Source organism: Lepidochelys olivacea (genome assembly GCF_965140295.1).
Source record: "Lepidochelys olivacea isolate rLepOli2 genome assembly, chromosome: 28".
Taxonomy (NCBI): Eukaryota; Metazoa; Chordata; order Testudines; family Cheloniidae; genus Lepidochelys; species Lepidochelys olivacea.
This window is the reverse complement of record NC_140438.1, coordinates 6,702,711-6,725,831: the sequence shown is the minus strand read 5'-3', so window position 1 is coordinate 6,725,831 and position 23,121 is coordinate 6,702,711. Positions and strand designations below refer to the sequence as shown.

Below are 23,121 nucleotides of genomic sequence, written 5' to 3'. Positions count from 1 at the left end.
GGTTAGCCAGTTAGGGACAGGTATGTGAATAGTGGCTGTGTTTCAAATCACTGCCTCAGTGGTCTCTGTGTTGCAAACAATACCGCTTCTGTAAAATGCTGCATTTTGGCTTCACAGATACGCTCTTGGGAGCCCAGCCTCCCTCTTTGTTATCGCTGGCAAAACAGCTGCTGAGAATTAGAAAGCGGCCATGAAGAACTAAAGAGAACTTTCTGCATGAGGTCATGATGCACTCCGCGGCTGAAAAACAAGAATTAAAAGGAGTGACCGGACAGCGAGAAGAGGGACTGAAAGGAGAATGCGGTGCGCCAGAACGAAGCCATGGAGGGGCTCTTAAACGTTAAGGAGCGCCAAGCAGACTCACTCCTGGTGCTACTAGCACTGCAAACCGAACAGCTCCATGATTGCCCTCCCCTGCATCCGCATCCCCAGACATGCATCCCTCAGACACCGCCAACACACTCTTAGCAACCTCCTGGCTCCAGTCTGTACCCGCTGCCTTCCACTCCTGCCCCATCACAGTCCAGCCCTGCGGACGCCCAGTACCCACTGCACTCAACACCCGTCCCTCTGTATTCCTGATGAAGTACGGTACCCCCTGCACTGTACTCCAAAGAATAAGGTTGCATATGATACCTGGGCATACACAAATCTTTAACCGTCCCTGGACCCCACCTCCTCATGGGACCCTCCCTTCCCCCATCCCCCACAGTGCGGATGTGGTGGTGGTGTTTTTCCCTCTCCTCCGGTGGTTGCTTTTTAATAAAAGAATAGTTTTGGTTTGAAAGCAATCTTTATTTCATTCCTGGAAAGCAAACAGAGCCTTGAAAAGAAACACGCAATTTTCTTAAATCTTTATAGTGCATCGTCTGCACCAGTCACCTCTTAGCATTACAAGCACTGAACTCCCATGCATAGCAACATATATTAGTGGTTTTCAGCTTCAAATTGCTGCCTCGAGGCATCCCTGCTGGCCCCACGTTGTGCCCCTCTAATAGCCCTAGTCCGTGGCTATTCAAATTCAGCCTCCAGGGGCTGAGCCTCAGAGGTCCAGCCCTGAGTGAAGCTTTCACCCTTCCCTTCACAAATATTATGGGGCGTACAGCACGCAGCTATAAGCTTAGGAATATTATCATTGGTCAGGCCAGCCTGCCATATAGGCAGCGCCAGTGGGGATTTAAACAGCCAAAAGCACACTCAACAGTCATTCTGCACTTGCTCAGCCTGTTGCTGAACAGCTCCTTGCTGCTGTCAAGATGCCCCATATATGGCTTCATAAGCCACGGCATTAAGGGGTAAGCAGGGTCTCCCAGGATCACAATGGGCATTTTGACTTCCCCTACAGTGATCTTCTGGTCTGGGAAGAAAGTCCCTGCTTTCAGCTTCCTGAATAGGCCAGTGTCCTGAAAGATACGTGTGTCTTGCCCCTTTCCAGATCAGTCTGCGTTAATGTCCGTGAAACGCCCACGGTCATCCACAAGTGCCTGGAGAACTATAGAAAAATATCCCTTGTGATTAATGTACTTGGTGGCTAGGTAGTCAGGTGCCAGAATTGGAATGTGTGTGCCATCTATCCCCCTCCACAGTTTAGGAAGCCCATTTGTGCAAAGCCATCCACAATGTCACACACGTTGCCCAGAGTCTCAGTCTTTCAGAGCAGGATGCAATTAATGGCCCTGCACACTTGTCAACATGCTTCCAATGGTCAACTTTCCCACTCCGAACTGGCTAGCGACCAATTGGTAGCAGTCTGGAGAAGCCAGTTTCCACAGTGCAATTGCCACGCGCTTCTCCAATGACAGGGCAGCTCTTTCTCGTAAAAAGAACGGGAGGACTTGTGGCACCTTCGAGACTAACACATTTATTGGAGTATAAGCTTTCGTGGGCTACAGCCCACTTCATCGGATGCATAGAATGGAACATATAGTAAGAAGCTATATATATATATATATATATATATATATACACACACATACAGAGAATGAGGAAGTTGCCATACAAATTGTAAGAGGCTAATTAATTAAGATGAGCTATTATCAGCAGGAGAAAAAAAACTTTTGTAGTGATAATCAAGATGGCCCATTTAGACAGTTGACAAGCAGGAGTGAGGATACTTAACATAGGGAAATAGATTCAATATGTGTAATGACCCAGCCACTCCCAGTCTCTATTCAAACCCAAGTTAATAGTATCTAATTTACATATTAATTCAAGCTCAGCAGTTTCTCTGAAGCTTTTCTGTTGCAAAATTGCCACCCTTAGAACTTTTACCGAGTGGCCAGAGAGGTTGAAGTGTTCTATAAGTTTTTGAACGTTCTGATTCCTGATGTCAGATTTGTGTCCATTTATTCTTTTGCATAGAGACTGTCCGGTTTGGTATCTACCAATGTGATATATACCATCATGTGCCAGCTATGCCCCTCTGCTATGTACATTGGCCAAACCGGACAGTCTTCAAGTTCATTGTTTGCTTAAGTGGTTCTTCATTGGGCACTTAATTTGCACACTCCTTTCTCAAGAAGCCTTTACAAAGGCTACTTAAAAATCAAGCAAGTACATAGCCAATATTCATCATTTCAAATACAAAAATGATACATGCATACAAATAGGATGAATAGATTCAGTAGAGCATAACCTTCACAGAGATTTGTTACATGGCATGTGTCAAGGTTCCTCCCCCACTCTGAACTCTAGGGTACAGATGTGGGGACCTGCATGAAAACCTCCTAAGCTTACTTTCACCAGATTAGGTTAAAACTTCCCCAAGGTACAAATTAATTTTATCCTTTGTCCCTGGATCTCCACCGCCACCACCAAACTCTAACTGGGTTTACTGGGAAACGTAGTTTGGACATGTCTTTCCCCCCAAAATCCTCCCAACCCTTGCACCCCACTTCCTGGGAAAGGTTTGGTAAAAATCCTCACCAATTTGCATAGGTGACCACAGACCCAAACCCTTCGATCTGAGAACAATGAAAAAGCATTCAGTTTTCTTACAAGAAGACTTTTAATAGAAGTAGAAGTAAATAGAAGTAAAGGAATCACCTCTGTAAAATCAGGATGGTAGATACCTTACAGGGTAATTAGATTCAAAACACAGAGAATCCCTCTAGGCAAAACCTTAAGTTACAAAAAAGACACACAGACAGGAATAGTCATTCTATTCAGCACAGTTCTTTTCTCAGCCATTTAAAGAAATCATAATCTAACTCATACCTAGCTAGATTACTTACTAAAAGTTCTAAGAGTCCATTCCTGTTTTATCCCTGGCAAAAGCAGCATACAGACAGAAACAGACCCTTTGTTTCTCTCCCTCCTCCCAGCTTTTGAAAGTATCGTGTCTCCTCATTGGTCATTTTGGTCAGGTGCCAGCGAGGTTACCTTTAGCTTCTTAACCCTTTACAGGTGAGAGGATTTTTCCTCTGGCCAGGAGGGATTTTAAAGGGGTTTACCCTTCCCTTTATATTTATGACAGCATGTTTCAGAGTAGCAGGCATCTTAGTCTGTATTCGCAAAAAGAAAAGGAGTACTTGTGGCACCTTAGAGACTAACCAATTTATTTGAGCATAAGCTTTCGTGAGCTACAGCTCACTTCCACTGTATGCATCTGATGAAGTGAGCTGTAGCTCACGAAAGCTCATGCTCAAATAAATTGGTTAGTCTCTAAGGTGCCACAAGTACTCCTCTTCTTTTTGGATGAGGTGGTGTCTCTAGGTGATGCCTTCAAGCAGACCCAGGCTTGACAAAGCCCTGGCTGGGATGATTTAGTTGGGGATTGGTCCTGCTTTGAGCAAGGGGTTGGACTAGATGACCTCCTGAGGTCCCTTCCAACCCTGATATTCTATGATTCTGTCTATTGAGTGTAAACCACAGAAAGGGAAGTTTAAACCTGGTGGGAAGCAGGGTTCCCGTTTTACCCCTGGGAAAAAGGAGGGTGGCTGGGAAGCTGGGCACTCATCCCCCAAACCATTCCTCTAATCCCCATCCCAAACCTCCTGTGAAAACAGAAGAGCCGAAAAGATGCTATCACTGTAATGCACCTGAGGAATAAATGCCCTGTTCTGAGAGAAAGCAGACAACAACTAGCCTGTGTTAATTCTGCTGTCCTCAACACCGGCGCTGGACACTTATCGTCTTGGTTTTGTGAGATTATCCTCTGCAGAAACCATAATAAACTTGGTCTGCTGAGAGAAAGGGGAAACTGAGGCACACAACCTCATTGCATTGATGGCTAAGTGCCAAGATACCTACACTCTAGAAAACCTGAATATCTGTATTGAGCTAGTACCAGTTGGAAAAGCAGAAGGATTAACAATGCTGCACAGATACAAAGAGAGACTTTTTAGCAACCCAGAGATGGCATACTGGCTAATTTTGAGATCATCAGACTAATCCAGAAAGTGTTAAAAGATACACAGAACTTTGCAAGAGCACATGTGGGAAACACTACCAGGTTTAGCAACGCTTGGGAGTTCTATGGTCAAAACCTAAGAAGGACCTTGGGCACACTGCCTCCGCATCAGACAGTGACTAACACTCCTGTAGTAAACTAAGGGGGAGGTGTGGCACTCTGGATCCAAAAGCAACACAAGGGCACCCCCATAGTTACCGTGGTGATACGATTGCGATATGCTTTGTACAAAGTATGCCTTGGGAGGCATCATTCTGAAAGCCCTAATCTGTTCAACATTAATGTCTTGTTGGGTTGTTTGAAGCATTGCTACATGCGTTACTGAGAACGTTACGCTGTTGGGAACACCCACAACAAGCCTTTCAGTTACGACAAAGTAGCCGCCATCTACAGCCAGAGGGCACCAATGGCTCATCAACCCACCATCCACTAGCGCAGAGAACACTTGGAGAAGGCATGTATGCCATGGGGGTGGATTAACACAGGTCACAAGAAGGATCTTTCTAGCAAGCTGGAAGAAGGTATAAAGAGAGAGGGAGTGACATCGTCACTTGGGTTCTCGCCTCCCTCCCATCTCAACATCTGGAGGGACGTCTGGAAGACAAAGACTGAACTGGGGAGTTTGGTTCCAGGCTGGAAAAGGGGCCAGCCTGTGTATTGAGGAACTGTTACCTGCTCGCACCAGCTGTCAGGGTGAGAAAAGCTGTCTGAGCCAACTCTTGCTTAGAATAAAAGTTTAGATTTACAATGGGTGTTTCTATTTTTATTTCTTAGGATAACTAACTTTGACCTTTATGCTTACCACTTATAATCACTTAAAATCTATCTTTCTATAGTTAAACTTATTTTAATGTTTTATCCTTACCAGTGAGTTTGTCTTAAGCAAAGGTGGGTAAACTATGGCCCGCAAGCCACATCTGGCCCACAGGACTGTCCTGCCCAGCCCCTGAGCTCCCGGCTGCTGAAGCTCATGCCCGGCCCCTCCCACGCTTCTCCCCCTCCCCCGCAGCGACGCCACCGCTGTGTGGGGAGCCTCTGGCCCGCCGCTCCTGCCAGCAGCATGGCTTGCGCCCACCCAGACTTTCTAATAAGCCTGTCCTGCCACTCTGAGCAGCATGGTAAGGGGGTGGGGAGCAGGGGGATTGGGATAAGGGGCAGAGGGTATTGGGGGGCAGTCAGGGGACAGGGAGCATTGGGCGGTTGGATACGGGGTGAGGTCCCACGGGGCAGTTTGGGGAGGGAGGTCCTGAGGGTTGGTCAGGGTAAAGGGAGCAGGGGGTGGTTGAATTGGTGGAGGTTCTGTGGGGGCAGTCTAGTGGATGGGGAATGGGGGTTAGATAGGCGTGGGAGTCCCGGGGGGCCTGTCGGGGTGTGGATAGGGGTCAGGGCAGCTAGGGGACAGGAAATGTTGGACGGGGGGAGGAGTTGGATGCGGGTGGGGTCCCAGGAGGGGGCAGTCAGGGGACAAGGACCGGGGGCGCTAGATGGGTTGGGGTCTCTGAGGGGGGCAGTCAGGGCGCAGGAAGTGTGTCGAGGGTGTCATAAGCATAGGAGTAACCTAAATTTCTCCTTACCTGTAATGGTTTAAGAAGCTCAAGTAAACTGGTTGGCACCTGACCAAAGGAACCAATGGGGGCAAAAAGAAATTTCAAATGTGGTGGGGGGGGAGAGGTTTTGTTTTGGGTTCTTTGTTTCTGTGGCTGTTCGCTCTTGGGACTAATTGGGACCGGACATCAATCCATATTCTCCAAATCTTTCTGAACAAGTCTCTCATATTTCAAACTTGTAAGTAACAGCCAGAGAAGGCGTATTAGTCTACCATTGTTTTCTCAACTTGTGAATTTTCGCTTTGCTAGAGGGAGGTTTATCCCTGTTTTGTTGTAACTTTGAAACTAAGGCTAGAGGGGTTCCTCTGGGCTCTTCCAATTTTCTGCTACTCTGTAAGGTTAACTACCAGCCTAAGTTTACAGAGGTGGCTCTTTTACCTTTTTCTTTTTAAATAAAATCCTTCTTTTTAAGAACCTGACTGATTTTTCCATTGTTCTAAGACCCAGGGGTTTGGGTCTGTAGTCCCTTTGTAACCAATTGGTGAGGATATATGCTCAAGCCTTCCCCAGGAAAGGGGGTGTAGACTTGGGGGAATATTTTTGGGGAATAGGACTCCTACAAGTGGTCCTTTCCCTGAAAGTCTGTTAAACCACTTGGTGGTGGCAGCGATCCCAAGGCAAGAAAGGAATCTGTGCCTTGGGAAAGTTTTAACCTAAGCTGGTAAGAATAAGCTTAGGGGGTCTTTCATGCGGGTCCCCACATCTGTACCCCAGAGTTCAGAGTGGGGAAGGAACTCTGGAGGGTGGCGAGGGCCAGGCTTCCTTACCGGGGCCTCCATACCATTTTACAACCCCGATGTGGCCCTCAGGCCAAAAAGTTTGCCCACCCCTGGTCTAAAGTGCTTGAGAAATCTGCTCAGGTTACAAAGGCTGGGTCATGTCCACTTTCCTTTGACAAAGTGGCAAACTAGGTAATGAACTTACAGTAGCCAGGCTTCTGACCAGTGTAAAATGGGACAGTTCTGGGGTGCAAGGCTGGGGAGCTGGGGGGAATTGGCTGGAACCTACTGATGGTTCATGAGTGGCTGGGAGATCATTTGTGTAACACAATTGGGTGTGTCCCTGTCTGTGGATGGCTGTGTACGTCCAGTGCCTGTCAAAGGCTTGGAGCTTCACATCAGCATCACAGTGTGAGGCAGCCCAGGTGGGTAGGTTTGGAGGGCTCAGAAGTCCCCGCAGTTCAGGTTTCACCCTGGGGACCCCATCACCCACAGGCAGTGCAATCCACACTAAGGCAGTTGGATATTTCAACACTGAAACCAAAACATTGTTCATGTTTAAGCTACAACCCCAAAGCCAATTAAATCTTCCTCTTTAGATTTCATGATTACTAAACCCTTCTCCTTCCCCCTCCTACCCAGATCGAGACCTCACTGGGGCTTTAATAAGCAGAAATTTAACAGCTTATCACTGAATAGTTTACAGTTAACAGTTTAGTTTCTTCAGACTTCCCAGAATGGGGAGGACACATTCAAGCAGAGTTTAAGGGGCATTTAGATTTGGAGACGTTGTCTCTCTGGTGCGTTCCCTGTGTGCATTCCACAGGTGAACAACACTGGTGCGCACACACTGAGCCAGTCACACCCTACTATGATAGGAAAGCCAGGACATCTACCAGTCCATAAAAGGAAAGATAGACAATGGGACAAGGAACGCTGAAATGACGAGGGGTTGGAGGTCTCCAGCTCTCGGAGTGTTCGTACTCACGTACAGTAGGAGCAGCAGCTGTAGTCAAGAAACCAAGTGATTGAGCAGCTGGGCCAGCACTCCCCACTGCTGGGTTTTCTCAAGTACAGGGAGACGGAAAAGGCTGCCAGAGCCTGTCATTGATGCCATGACTTCCTTCCCCAGAGGGGATCAATCTTTCTTAGAGAACTTGTTGACTGGAAAGGTGAAAGAGTTCAGCCTGTATCATGGTCTTTATGGTTGACAATTCCAGCTTACTCCAATTTATGGGGCGTCCCCTGAGATCTCTGGGCAAATCAGGGTGAAGTATGCCTGGGATACCGACAACATGAGCCAATGCAGTTGGAATGAGGCAAACTTTGGATTAACATCATTTTGGAAAATTCTTCCCTAATCCAGCAGTTTTCAGTTATCTGTTCTTGAAATCCACATTCAGTGTAGATGTGTGAACCCAAAAATAAAAATGAAAGTAAAGCAGGCCGGCTTTGAGGACGTCTCCACAGCCTGGCCTAACGGTTCAACGGCTGTGCTTTAATATCTGGCCTTTTCAAAAGGAAAGCGGTCTGACTACCCATAAAAATAACTGCTTGCAGATGTTTTTAACAAAAAAGAACAAAACAAAAAAACTAGTAACAGCCTCACGCGTCCATCATCTTTCTTATAAATATATATGGACATCTCATCACAGAAGTCATGTCTTTCCTTTGCTAAGAAGAACTAGGGGAACTCGGTAACCCCTACACTCTACCTGGGTAAAAGGTTACACAACTCTCTCCTTGCGGCGTGGTCCTCTTAACAAAAATAGACTTTAAAACTTGTCAGAATAAACTCCGTTTGAAACGGAAAGCCATGTTCTTTGGGAATCAACCTGAGACTGCAGTACAACGAGCTGCACGGTACCCACGGCTCGCCCGTGACGCGCATGGGCGCTGGGGACCCCTGGAGCCGCGGATCCTGGCGGGCCATCGGCTGACCTGTGTCTGTACGGCGGGAGCGGTGAGCATAAGAGACTTGCGTGACACTTGTGCGGCGTAAAGAGAAAAGGAGGACTTGAGGCACCTTAGAGACGAACCCATTTATTTGAGCATGAGCTTTCGTGAGCCACAGCTCACTTCACCGGATGCGGCGTGTGGCTCCTAAGGAGACGTCGAGAGCACCGCGGCCGCCGCGGCGTGAGGCTGGTTCACCGGGAAACGGTTCCGTCGACCCGGAGAGGCCGGAGCCCCCGGGGGAAGGGCTGGGCCCGAAAGCGGCCAGGTGTCTTCCGCAGCACCGGGAGCAAGGACAGGGCTCTTCCCCACGGGCCCCCGGCAGGGTGGCGGTGGGGCACCCCGCACGGCGCGGGTGAAGCCACAGGCGGGGCCGGGGGGGTGGTTGGACGCGGGGGCGGGGCCGGGGGGCGGTTGGACCCGGGGGCGGGGCTAGGAGGACGGTTGGACGCGGGGGCGGGGCCGGGGGGCGGTTGGACCCGGGGGCGGGGCTAGGAGGACGGTTGGACGCGGGGGCGGGGCCGCGAGGACGGTTGGACGCGGGGGCGGGGCCGGGGGGCGGTTGGACGTGGGGGCGGGGCCCGTCGGGCGGTTGGACGCGGGGGCGGGGCCGGGGGGCGGTTGGACCCGGGGGTGGGGCTAGGAGGACGCTTGGACGCGGGGCGGGGCTGGGGGGGCGGTTGACCCGGGGGCGGGGCTAGGAGGACGGTTGGACGAGGGGGCGGGGCTAGGAGGACGGTTGGACGCGGGGGCGGGGCCAAGGGGCGGTTGGATGCGGGGGCGGGGCCGGGGGGGCGGTTGGACCCGGGGGCGGGGCCGAGCGGGCCGGTTGGAGGCGGGGGCGGGGTCGGGGGGGGCGGTTGGACGCGGGGGCGGGGCTAGGAGGACGGTTGGAGGCGGGGGAGGGGCCGGGGGGGCGGTTGGTCCCGGGGGCGGGGCCGGGGGGACGGTTGGACGCGGGGGCGGGGCTAGGAGGACGGTTGGACGCGGGGGCGGGGCCAAGGGGCGGTTGGATGCGGGGGCGGGGCCGGGGGGGGCGGTTGGAGGCGGGGGCGGGGCCGGGGGGGGCGGTTGGACGCGGGGGCGGGGCTAGGAGGACGGTTGGAGGCGGGGGAGGGGCCGGGGGGGCGGTTGGACCCGGGGGCGGGGCCGGGGGGCGGTTGGACGCGGGGGCGGGGCCGGGGGGACGGTTGGACCCGGGGGCGGGGCTAGGAGGACGGTTGGAGGCGGGGGCGGGGCCGGAGGGGTGGCTGGACCCGGGGGCGGGGCCGGGGGGCGGTTGGACGCGGGGGCGGGGCTAGGAGGACGGTTGGACCCGGGGGCGGGGCCGGGGGGACGGTTGGACCCGGGGGCGGGGCTAGGAGGACGGTTGGACGCGGGGGCGGGGCCGGGGGGACGGTTGGACCCGGGGGCGGGGCCGGCGGGGCGGTTGGTCCCGGGGGCGGGGCCGGGGGGGCGGTTGGACGCGGGGGCGGGGCTAGGAGGACGGTTGGACGCGGGGGCGGGGCCGGGGGGCGGTTGGACCCGGGGGCGGGGCCGGGGGGCGGTTGGACGCGGGGGCGGGGCTAGGAGGACGGTTGGACGCGGGGGCGGGGCCGGGGGGCGGTTGGACGCGGGGGCGGGGCTAGGAGGACGGTCGGACGCGGGGGCCGGGCCGGGGGGGCGGTTGGTCCCGGGGGCGGGGCCGGGGGGGCGGTTGGACGCGGGGGCGGGGCTAGGAGGACGGTTGGACGCGGGGGCGGGGCCGGGGGGGCGGTTGGACCCGGGGGCGGGGCCGGGGGGCGGTTGGACGCGGGGGCGGGGCTAGGAGGACGGTTGGACCCGGGGGCGGGGCTAGGAGGACAGTTGGCCGGGGGGCGGTTGGACCCGGGGGCGGGGCTAGGAGGACGGTTGGACGCGGGGGCGGGGCCGGGGGGCGGTTGGTTCGAGCCCCAGCGGGCGGGACGCGCGGGCACCAGAGTCCGCCTGAGGCGCGGGAAGGCGCCGGCGGGGGCGGGTCAGGCTGACCCCGGGGCCCGCCCTGCCCTGGGCCGGAGGAGGCGGAAGCGGCGCCCGGGGCAGGCTGGGAGATGTAGTGCCTGACTCCCTCGGGAGCGGAAGTGACGTCGCAGGGGGGAGGCGGAGCCAGGGAGCGGTTGGGGCCGTTGGAGCTCTGGGCATGCGCAGATCGCGGGGGGGGGGCGGCGCGAGACCTTCGTTAACCCCCCCGGGCCCGGCCCGGGCCCCGCTCCCGCCGGAGCCGCCCTGGGGCCGCCCCGGGCTCCGCCCGCCCCGCTGCGGCGCTGCAGCCTCCAGGTACCGGAGCGAGCCCCGGGGGGGCCGGGCGGTGACTCTGCCCCGGGTCCGGGGGGGGACCCGGCCTCCCGCAGCGCCGGGATCTGCCCCCGGGGGGGGCCGGGCGGGGGGTGACCGGGGGGGTCAGGAGAAGGGGGGCGGGGGGAGACCGGGGGGGTCAGGAGAAGGGGGGGAGACCGGGGGGGCGGGGGGAGACCGGGGGGGGCAGGAGAAGGGGGGGCGGGGGAGACCGGGGGGGGCAGGAGAAGGGGGGCGAGGGGAGACTGGGGGGGCAGGAGAAGGGGGGCGGGGGGAGACCGGGGGGGGCAGGAGAAGGGGGGCGGGGGGAGACCGGGGGAAATCTCGGCGCAGCCCGGACGTGGCCGGGGGGGGGGGAGGAGCCGGGGCCCCCCGGGGACCGGGGAGAGGCGGTGGGGGGGCCCGAGATCAGCTCGGATTTACCGCTGCCCCCTCCCCTGGGACCCCCCGCTCCCGCCCTGCCCCCTTTCTTTCCCCACAGCAGCGAGGGGGAGCCCGGGTGCCCCCCCCTGGTGCTGCAGGGCCCCCCACAAAATCCGGGGTCCGGGAGCGGCGGAGCCCCCGGCTGAGGTCGGGCCCCTGTCGCGCCGGGCTCTGCACAGACCCTGACCGAGGTCGGGGCCCCCTTGGGACAGGGGCTGCGCAGACCCCCCGGGTACCCCCACCTGCCATTCGACGCCCGCCGCTGGCCCATGCCGCCGGCTCGGGCGCCCAGGGCTCGGGCGAAGGGGCTGGTTCGTGGCAGGGCAGGGGTCTGGGCTCGGGCTGGAGGACCCTGCGAGGTGGGAGGGGGCCGGGCCTTGGGCTGCAGCCCAAGCCGGACCATGGACACCCCCATTCAACAGCCCCGCTGCCTGAGCCCTGTGAGCCCCTGTCCGCGGGCACGGGCCGGCCGCCGGTGCCCACCTGCAGGGTAGACGTGCCCACAGCGACCGAGGGTCCTTGCCACAAAAACCCCAAAGGCTAAATCGGGAAATGGTGGGCGGCTGCTCCCCATTTTACAGATGGGGAAACTGAAGCCCGAAGAGCTGAAGTAAGTTGCTCAATTTTTCTTAGAGCATTTGGGGTGAAACTGGGATCTGAACCCAGATTGTTTGAATTCTTGCCTCTCCCCTTGACCCCAAGCCCAGCGTGTGTGTGCACGGCGTTGTTGTGGTCTGTGTTTGCCTCGCACTGGCTTCCAAGGGAGGCTGTGACATTTCCTTCATGGGAGGGTTTGAAGACCAGGTTACCCAGGCTGTCCGTGACAGAGCTAGAAAGAGATCCCAGTTCGAGTGCTGTTTGGGGTACTGAAGGTCTCTGCCACGCTGGTGTTTTAGGCACTGGTGCAAACCCTTAGTACAGACACAATTTACACTAGTGCAGTCTGATTGGCACGGGTGCACCATGTCCCAGTCGGACGGTTTGGGGTGGGGAGGGGGACAGTGACCTCACTGAGGCCTGGGGCTGGCTGAACGGTGCAGCTGGTAACGGAGGGGCAGCAGTGAGTGCTGGAGGTACGAGCCAGGAGCACAGCCCCACAGGACTGGACACTGACTTCTCCTGACCCAGGGGACACCCCCCCAGCTGTGTGCAAGGACTGCAGCTGAGCTGCCCTGCCAGGACAGCCTGTGCCTCCATGGACAAACCACCTCTTCCCGCAGCCTAATACAGTGGGGTCTGGGGACCTTTCCAAGCTGCAGGTGAGGGGGCTCTGGAGTTTGCAAGGTGCATTTCTAGCTCTGTCACTGACCCGCTTGGTGACCTTGGGGAAGTCCCAGCCCCTCTCTGTTTTCCTCCTACCCATTGTCTACTTGGATTGTGATTGCTTTGGGGGAAGGACTGTCCCTCTCTGTCTGTGCAGTGCCCAGCACAATGGGGGTGCTGATCTCAGTCAGGCTCTCTGCCATGTGCAGCACAATGGGGCCCTGATCGCCGTCAGTGTCTGGGCAACGCAAGGCAGTTTATAGACTCATGGACTTTAAGGCCAGAAGGGACCATCCTGATCATCTAGTCTGAGCTCCTGCACATCGCAGGCCACAGAACCTCCCTGTAGTAGACCTCTAACCTCTGGCTGAGTTAATGAAGTCCTCAAATCATGATTTACAGACTTCAACTTACAAAAAAATCCACCGTTTACACAGGTTTAAACCCCCAAATGACCCATGCCAGGCCCCAACTACCTGAAAGGGGGTTCCAAAGAGGATGGCTCTAGACTGTTCTCAGTGGTAGCAGACAACAGAACAAGGAGTAATGGTCTCAAGTTGCAGTGGGGGAGGTTTAGGTTGGATATTAGGAAAAACTTTTTCCCTAGGAGAGTGGTGAAGCACTGGAATGCGTTACCTAGGGAGGTGGTGGAATCTCCTTCCTTAGAAGTTTTTAAGGTCAGGCTTGACAAAACCCTGGCTGGGATGATTTAATTGGGGATTGGTCCTGCTTTGAGCAGGGGGTTGGACCAGATGACCTCCTGAGGTCCCTTCTAACCCTGATATTCTATGATTCTCATCCCCGTGAGGAAAAACAAACTACAGGCTGCCTGGGAAGGTCCCTTCAAGGTTGTCAAGCAGCTAAATGAGGTAAACTGTGTGGTGGAGCTGTCAAACCGGGCACATCAGCGCCGGGTGTTCCATGTGAATATGATGAAGCCATATTATGACAGGATGTGGTGCTGGCTGTGAGCGGATATTGGGAGGAGCAGGGAGATGACCCTTTAGTAGATCTGTTCCCTGCGACCAGAGCTGGTTCACCCCTGGAAACAATTCCCCTCTCGGATCAGCTAACTCCTGCCCAGCAAGCTGAGATCAGAGGGGTCCTGCATCTGTACCGACAGCTGTTTTCCAACCAGCCTGGACATACCCCTGTAAGATGCTCCGCCTTCCGCATCACAGGGAAAACTGCTCAGGGCTTGGAAAGAGAGGTCGGAGACATGCTGGCTTTGGGGGTGATCCAGCCATCTGCCAGCCCTTGGGCCCCACCGGTGGTGCTGGTCCCCAAGAAGGACGGGTCGGTCCGGTTCTGTGTGGACTATCGGACGCTCAATGCCATCACTATATCTGCTGCCTACCCCATGCCCAGGTCTGACGAGCTCCTAAACAAACTGGGAGGAGCTCGGTACCTTACCACCATGGACCTTACAAAGGGCTACTGGCAAGTGCCGCTGGAGGCAGATGCCAGGCTGAAATCGGCCTTTATCACCCCTCTGGGGCTCTGAGTTCCTGACCCTGCCTTTCGGCCTCAAGGGAGCGCTGGCCACCTTCCAGTGTCTGGTGGATCAGCTACTGAGGGGGATGGAGAGTTTTGCCGGGGCGTATATTGACAATATCTGTGTCTTTAGTCAGACCTGAGAGGACCATGTGTCCCAGGTTAGACAAGTACTGGACTGACTCCAGAAGGCAGGGCTAACCGTAAAAGCTGAGATGTGCAAGGTGGGGATGGCAGAAGTATCTTACCTGGGCCATTGGGTGGGGAGCGGCTGCCTAAAGCCGGAACCAGCCAAAGTGGAGGTAATCAGAGACTGGCCCACTCCCCAAACCAAAAAGCAGGCCGAAGCCTTTATTGGGATGGCGGGGTACTAGTGAAGATTTGTGCCCCACTTTAGCACCATAGCCACCCCCATCACTGGGCTATGCAGGAAGGGGAAGCCAGACAAGGTGGTCTGGACTGAGCAGTGCCAGAGGGCTCTCTGTGCACTAAAGGAGGCTCTGGTCAGTGGCCCAGTTCTGGCAAACTCCGACTTTGACAAGCCCTTTGTGGTGTTCCCCGACACCTCAGACATGGGGCTGGGTGCGGTGTTAATGCGGGAGGATGAAAGGAGGGAGAGACTCCCCATCGTGTACTTGAGCAAGAAGTTGCTATGCCAGGAGCAAAACTACATGGCCATCGAGAAGGAGTGCCTGGCCATGGTGTGGGCCCTCAAGAAACTAGAGCCATATCTATTTGGGCAACACTTCACCGTGTACACCGACCACCCTCCCCTGACCTGGCTGCACCAGGTGAAAGGAGCCAACGCCAAGCTCCTGAGGTGGAGCCTGCTCCTGCAAGATGATGATATGGACGTGGTCCATGTGAAGGGAAGCGCTAACATGATAGCGGATGCATTGTCCCGGAGAGGGGACCCTGAACTTCCCCAGGTCACTGGTCAGAGTGACCCCACTCAGTTCCGTCTCAAAGTGGGGAGAGATGGGATGCAGCAGGGAGTTGGGTGGATTGACTGGGGAATGTCGTCTAGTTCTGCTGGGACTGTGTGCATGGGGGATGGGAGAGCAGGGGATGACTCCCTTTGAGTGAGGATATCTGAGCCTGTAACCTGAGCTGGGAGGGGGTTGGACCCAGGTAACACCTTTCCCTGGGAAACTGGACAAAGGCTGGAGGAGGAGCTGGGGGAAGGGGGTTTCAGTTTTGGGGCTGGCTGGTAAGATGCAGGGAACCCCAAGTCTGGGGTCAAAACTCCTTTGCCACGCCCCCCCCCCCCCCAAGGGACCTGGCTGAGGAGTCCTGGTTGTACTTACAAGACCTGACAGAAACACAGTTCCAAGCATCTAATAAACTTTCTGTAGCCAGGCCCAGGGAATGGCCCCCTATCAACCCCATCCCTGATGTGGTGGGGAGACCCACTGGCAGCATTGCCTTTGAGGGTGCTGCTCCCTCCTGCTCCCACTCCCTCCCCTCCCCCTTTACTGCCACCACAGTGCCTGTCACCTTCACGTCCTGAGCGGTGACCCCCAGAATGTGTTTTGTTATCCCTTTCCCATAATAGTCTGGTGTTCATGGACCTTTCCTGCCAGGCAGGGTGTAATGCATTCTGTTGGCAATCAGCACTTCACCTAGGTAAAGTCTCTCTCCTGTCTGGTGATTTACAGAGCCACAGAGGCTCACAGTGCAGCTAGTCAGATATTAACCCAGGCGCAACTCAGAAGCATTCAGTAAAGTCTAAACACTAAACACATTGTTATAATTCTCATCCCTGTTTTAACAATAGTAACACAGGTGAGTCAGACTGATTCCAGCTCTGCGTTTGTCCATGTTCAGTTAAGACTTAGATCTTTCAAAAGCCCCCAACACCTCATTTGCTGGTGTCCCAGGCAGGATGGGCAGGGTTGGTGTCTCTAGCCTCTGTTTGCCAGAAGCTGGGAATGGCTGATGGGGGATGGATCACTTGATGATTCCCTGTTCTGTTCATTCCCTCTGAAGCACCTGGCATTGGGCACTGAGCTAGATGGACCATTGGTCTGACTCAGTGGGCTGTTCTTATGCTCACAGTCAGGATCTACTCCTTTGCACTCAATGGGGAGCCACAGAAAGAAACAAGGTGTGCTGAGGCAAGGAGGCAGAGTCTCAGAGTCCCTGGGGTCACGCTTCCCAAAAACTAAAACTAGGCCCATCCCATGAAAGGGGGCACTCCCAGGAGAGACTGTGTAAAGGCTTGAGCATCAAACAACTTTGTAAACCCGAGAGAGCTGCCTTGGGGACAATGACAGGGAGAATCTCCCAAAGTGACTCCTTTGAGTCTGCTGTTCTCTGGCCTTTGGTTCCTAGAATCATAGAACTGGAAGGGAGCTTGAGAGGTCATCTAGTCCAGTGCCCTGCACTCAAGGCAGGACTAAGTATTATCTAGACGATCCCTGATGGGTGTTTGCCCCAGACCGCACTGCTCTGCTCCCCTGGCTCCCAGCCAAAGGGTAGGGGGAACCACCCCCGAGCACTCACCGGCGGCATGGAGCGGGCTAGGGTTGGGTTGCTCCACTTAGCACTACTTGGTGAGTGCAGAGCACCCAACCCCTACTGCAGTCCTCAGGGGAAGGGGTGGAGTGGGGGTGGAGAAGGTGAAAATCAGGGGCGGGGGCTCTGGGGAAGGGGTGGAATAGGGGTCAATAGGAGTGAGAGTGTGGAGAAAGTCTTGTCCCCCCTCTCCCCATCTACAGCAGCCACAAGCTGTCTTCCCTCCAGGCTCCTTGGATCTTTGAGCCTGGTCCTCCTCAGGTTGCACGGCCCAGTTCTTGTTTCTTACATTCTCCTTTTCTGGAAGAATTAGAGGCTGTTGCTCCCAAAATTTTGTGTTTTATTCCCCAGCCTACTCCAAATACTCTCCCTCCCATTACACCTGAGTCAGTAGATATCCTAATTCCCCAAAATGTGCTTTTGCGATGTCACAGTTCTGGGGTAGCTAAGCCTTTGACCTGCCTCCATGATCTGCTCAAGGAATGCCCCCTCAGGTATCAGGCCTCTAGCCAGCCCCTCTATGGGTCGGGACCCACATGCCTCTCCTTTTTGACCAGAGTTTGAGGATTGCAGCTTGTCCTTCACTGTGTTCACTGGACTAACCTCCAGTTTCTGTGCTTTGCTTTCTTTCCAAGGGCTGTGAGCTGTGTGTGTGTGTGATAGAGGTGGGAATTTTGGTGATACATGTGGGACCGCTAAAAACTGAGGATGGAGTGGAGGTCAAGGATAATCTAGGCATGGCCCAATATCTAAACAAATACTTTGCCTCAGTCTTTAATAAGACTAAAGAGGATCTTAGGGATAATGGTAGCATGATAAATGGGAATGAGGATATGGAGGTAGACTTCACCATATCTGAGGTAGAAGCGAAACTCAAACAGCTTAATGGGGCTAAATCGGGGGGCCCAGATAATCTTCATCCAAGAATATTAAAAGAATTGGCACAAGAAATTGCAAGCCCATTAGCAAGAATTTTTAATGAATCTGTAAATTCAGGGGTTGTACCATATGATTGGAGAATTGCTAACATAGTTCCTATTTTTAAGAAAGGGAAAAAAAGTGATCCAAGTAATTATAGGCCTGTTAGTTTGACATCTGTAGTATGCAAGGTCTTGGAAAAAATTTTGAAGGAGAAGGTAGTTAAGGACATTGAAGTCAATGGTAAATGGGACAAAATACAACATGGTTTTACAAAAGGTAGATCGTGCCAAACCAACCTGATTTCCTTCTTTGAGAGAGTAACAGATTTTTTAGATAAAGGAAACACAGTGGATCTAATTTATTTAGATTTTAGTAAGGCGTTTGATACTGTGCCACATGGGGAATTATTAGTTAAATTGGATAAGATGGGCATCAATAGGAAAATTGAAAGGTGGATAGGGAATTGGTTAAAGGGGAGACTACAACGGGTCCTACTGAAAGGTGAACTGTCAAGTTGGAGGGAGGTTACCAGTGGAGTTCCTCAAGGATCAGTTTTGGGACCAATCTTATTTAATCTTTTTATTACTGACCTGGGCACAAAAAGTGGGAGTGTGCTAATAAAGTTTGCAGATGATACAAAGCTGGGAGGTATTGCTAATTTAGAGAAGGACAGGGATACCCTACAGGAGGATCTGGATGACCTTGTAAACTGGAGTAATAGGAATAGGATGAAATTTAATAGTGAGAAGTGTAAGGTCATGCATTTAGGGATTAATAACAAGAATTTTAGTTATAAGCTAGGGACGCATCAACTAGAAGTAACGGAGGAGGAAAAGGACCTTGGAGTATTGGTTGATCATAGGTTGACTATGAGCTGCCAATGTGATATGGCTGTGAAAAAAGCTAATGTCGTCTTGGGATGCATCAGGAGAGGTATTTCCAGTAGGGATAAGGAGGTTTTAGTACCGTTATATAAGGCACTGGTGAGACCTCACCTGGAATACTGTGTGCAGTTCTGGTCTCCCATGTTTAAGAAGGATGAATTCAAACTGGAACAGGTACAGAGAAGGGCTACTAGGATGATCCGAGGAATGGAAAACTTGTCTTATGAAAGGAGACTCAGGGAGCTTGGCTTGTTTAGCCTAACTAAAAGAAGGTTGAGGGGAGATATGATTGCTCTCTATAAATATATCAGAGGGATAAATACCAGAGAGGGAGAGGAATTATTTAAACTCAATACCAATGTGGACACAAGAACAAATGGATATAAACTGGCCACTAGGAAATTTAGATTAGAAATTAGACGAAGGTTTCTAACCATCAGAGGAGTGAAGTTTTGGAATAGCCTTCCGAGGGAAGTAGTGGGGGCAAAAGATCTATCTTGCTTTAAGATTAAACTCGATAAGTTTATGGAGGAGATGGTATGATGGGATAACATGGTTTTGGTAATTAAATATTCATGGTAAATAGGCCCAATGGCCTGTGATGGGTTTTTAGATGGGGTAAGATCCAAGTTACCCGGGAAAGAATTTTCTGTAGTATCTGGCTGATGAATCTTGCCCATATGCTCAGGGTTTAGCTGATCGCCATATTTGGGGTCGGGAAGGAATTTTCCTCCAGGGCAGATTGGAAGGCCCTGGAGGTTTTTCGCCTTCCTCTGTAGCATGGGGCACGGGTCACTTGCTGGAGGATTCTCTGCTCCTTGAGGTCTTCAAACTACAATTTGAGGACTTCAATAGCACAGATATAGGTGTGAGGTCTTTTTTAGGAGTGGTGGGTGAAATTCTGTGGCCTGCATTGTGCAGGAGGTCAGACTAGATGATCATAATGGTCCCTTCTGACCTAAATATCTATGAATCTATGAATCTATGTATGATGCCAATACACACCTCAGTTCCCCTCTGTGATTGGTATTGCTTTGATTATAAAGAGCAAGAGACATGAGGTGTTTTGTCATGTAGCTGTCATGGGGTGATATGAATGGATCATTAAGGACTAGCTGGGACCAGCCTACATCAATGGAATACCCGACAGAGACAAGGGAATAATTGACACCTGTCCATGGAAGGATCTCTGCTTGGCTGAGTGAAGCATACATGGACGCGTTATGTTTTTGGGAGCAGGAAGAACTGGGCTCGCAGACGCAGGGAGCTCTGCCAGAGCGAAGACTAATGGACAGGCACAGTGAAAGGAAACCAAACTGTTTTCTACAGCAGCATGGCTCAAGGGCATTGGCCAGTATGGATTATATTGTCTTCTTTCAGAGTAACAGCCGTGTTAGTCTGTATTCGCAAAAAGAAAAGGAGTACTTGTGGCACCTTAGAGACTAACCAATTTATTTGAGCATGAGCTTTCGTGAGCTACAGCTCACTTATTGTCTTCTTTGCTTCTCTGTCCTAATCTAAGGACTTTCCAATGCTGTGTTTCAGTTGACTAATAAACCCTGCTGTGTTTTAAAAGTCTGCCCAGTGTCACAGGAAAAACTTGCTCTGTGCATTGATTGAGGAACAGTCTCTGAAGAGGAGTGTCGTTCAGCTGGACCTGCTGGGCAGAGCTCATAGGTTGGAATAGGAGTGTTGAAGCCGGAGGCTCAGTCTCTGGTGTTGAAGCTCCACGGCCCATCCTTGTGGAAGAGTGGGACCTCCTGGGGGTCTCGTGCACTGAATCGGCACTGTTGTACCAATAAAATAAAAACCAGCAGGATCTTATTAAAGGGAAAAAGGCAAAATACCACATTTATTGTGAATACAGAAAGAATCATAGTAAGCAGTTAGTTCTAGTTATAACATTCCATTCAATCTCATATTTATTCACACATTCATTCATACAAACACACACACACACACATATATACACACAGACACAGGTTCTGCAAGGTTGTTATCATAGTTACCAGCCTTAGAGTTGCTCATGCCAAGCCACTGGCCAGGTGGCCTGGACATGAGGAGGCAGCAGGGCCTTGTCAGATGCTCATCTGATGCTCCTGGAAGTTGGTTTGCAGAATCAGACCCCAAAGTTCTCACTTTTTAGAGTCTATTTTTATAGGAATTTCTTCCTAGGCCAGTCTGGGGGAATTGCTTCATCATGCGGTTGCTGAATCAATCAGCAGATAGCACATTCCTGACAGCTCCAAGATGTTATCTTGTTCTTTGGTTCTCCCATTCTTGAGGCTGTTGGGTGGATTCCAGTATGCCCTCCGGGGGGTCCTCTGGTTATTTCCACTTGACGCCTTCTTCAGCCGATGGACACTGGATTCTTAGGCTGGCACCTCCCTGATCATTCAGTTATTATCCACACCAAGCATCCATCCACATCCATCCTCTATCTCTATTTTAATCACAATGGTTAATACAACAAAAGGGCGGGGAGTCTCTGGGTGCTGTTTCTGTTGTTAGAGTATTGCTTTGAGTCTCTCTCTCTGTGAATTGCTTTGAGAACAGACTCTGTCTTAGAATGTACTAACACAGTTAGCAGCTTGCAAGTTTCACACATAGAGGGAGAGAAAGTACCAAAAACCAAGAGACCTCTTAATTAGTAATACCCTGGAATTGAAACTATGGGGAATCAAACTCATTTGTGATTTTAATACAGAACTTCTTTAATATGATCCAACAGCACCTCCCAAGGACTGTTTAAAAGCCAGGGCATTGCACAGATCCTATGGATCCATGACAGTGTGCCCGTGTGCCTGATGGGGAAAAGATATAAAACAAGAAAAGGATCTAAATGTGTATTTACCATTGCCCCCTCCTCAGTCCTCTTGGGAATCCCTGATCAGTTCCAAAGTGTATTAAAACCTTCCTTAAAGGCTTACCTCTTCGTTTTCAGGTCATGTCAGTTTTGTCAGAGGGCTTTCCATTCACCCTCCCACTTCCCTGGTTCTTGTAAGGCAGACAGCAAGTGGCAAAAGACCAGAAGTCTGAAGCGCAGACAATGTGATGTTTATTGGGATTCGTTTCCAAGCAATCATATTCTGAAGCAGTTCACACCAGTCAGACCCATAGAGTCTGTTCCCCAGTGTTCCCCTGCCCAGCTTTGATGCCACAGAGTGTTTACCCTGCATCCCTCTTCAAAACTCTGAGACCACAGAGCCTTGCCTTGCCTGTGTCCCTGTTCCCCATTCCCTGTTCCCACCCCTTAGCAAACATCGTTCCAAATTCCCTTCCCCTTCCTGTTTGACCCCAATTTCTATAGTAATATTCTCAACTATAGCTTAGCTGGTCATTTCACTGAAATTTAGCTAAACCAATCCTAACATATTGTAACATAATTCTCTAACCAATTATATCCCACTACCCTAATTAACTTCCACCTCGCAAAATTAATTATACAGCAGACAGAAACAATTAGCGAACCAGGCAGATTAACAACAGAAAAGTGGGGGCCATAAAAATAAAACAAAGAAATAAGGGTTTCACAGCCATTGCTAATTAAGTGATTTCTTGCCAGACAGGATGCTATCAAGCTAAGTTTTCTTTAACCGTCTTAAGATCCATTTCTTTATCTGGTGGTGATGGGCACTATCCGGACAGGATCGGCTTCCTAACAGCCGAATACCCCTTATTTCAATGTGACTGGTTTGGGATGTGACAATGTGACCATACACTTCCACGCTTATGGTTGCCCCTACTGCTAAGCCAAAGGCCTTAGCCTAAGAACAAGGCCTCAGACTATCCTAGTGGGAAAAGGCCCATACACAGGGTGACTGTGATTTTGATTCTTTGTTTTTATACCCCTGTAAGTAGCTAAGTGATAAAAATACACCTACATTCTTAAAGTGTAGGCTTTACAGAGAGGCCTGAATATCTATATTCTAACAGTGGGTTCTACCCCTTCCCCCTCCTGTGTCTGTCTTGTCTATTTAGATTGTAAATTCTTCAGGGCATGGGCCATCTACTATTCTCTGTTTGTACTTTGCCTAGTATAATGGGGACCCACTGTTAGTTGCTCCTTAGGCACTAAGGTAATGAATATGATTTATAATAATAATAACTCTCCTGCCACTTTGAGCCAAGAAAGCTGGAATTGGGATGTTACTGCTTAAAAACTAGCTTCGGTTAAAACCATGGTATATTCTTTGTGAAAAGTATCACACAAATTCCATTGACTTCCCTTGTTTTCTTTGTCTGGAGTAGGGTTTCCAGTTTCCAGACCTGATGTGATCTCGCAGCTGGAAGGAGGGGAAGAGCTGTGTGTCCCAGACCTCCAGGGCTCTGAGAAAGAAGTGCTCCCGAGAGCTTCCTGCACAGGTGAGGAATTGGTGAAACCAACTCAAAAACTGTTTGGGAATGCAGGAAATATTTGGGATGCCCTACAAAGACCTTGTGAGCTTTCCAAGTTCAGGATTGTTCCCTGCAGATGTGGAATCATTAGGCAGATGTCACTCATGGCTTCTCACCTATCCTGACTGCTGACTGGCAGCAGGTCCCTCCCCAATCTCGCTTTCCCCTGAGTGTTCTGGGGAGAGGTGGACCCAGAACTGATCCCATCTTTTCTC

General features: G+C 52.2%; 2 protein-coding genes across 5 annotated transcripts in view; both read left to right on the top strand.

Moving 5' to 3' along the window:
* Window positions 1-787, top strand: part of LOC311514119 (uncharacterized protein) — a 31,460-nt gene extending 30,673 nt beyond the window's left edge. Inside the window, exon 5 of the mRNA XM_084616517.1 lies at window positions 118-787. The gene's annotated coding sequence lies outside the window, so the exon portion shown is untranslated. The remainder of the gene's footprint in view (window positions 1-117) is intronic.
* Window positions 788-10,859: 10,072 nt separating this feature from the next.
* LOC311514100 (uncharacterized protein) overlaps window positions 10,860-23,121 on the top strand; it is a 46,047-nt gene continuing 33,785 nt past the window's right edge. Inside the window, exons 1-2 of one of the 4 annotated variants that reach the window (XM_084616459.1) lie at window positions 10,860-10,988; window positions 22,760-22,873. The gene's annotated coding sequence lies outside the window, so the exon portion shown is untranslated. Of the gene's footprint in view, window positions 10,989-11,536; window positions 12,040-22,756; window positions 22,874-23,121 lie in introns of those variants that run through there. The other 3 variants (XM_084616461.1, XM_084616460.1, XM_084616462.1) reach the window with 3 other exon arrangements.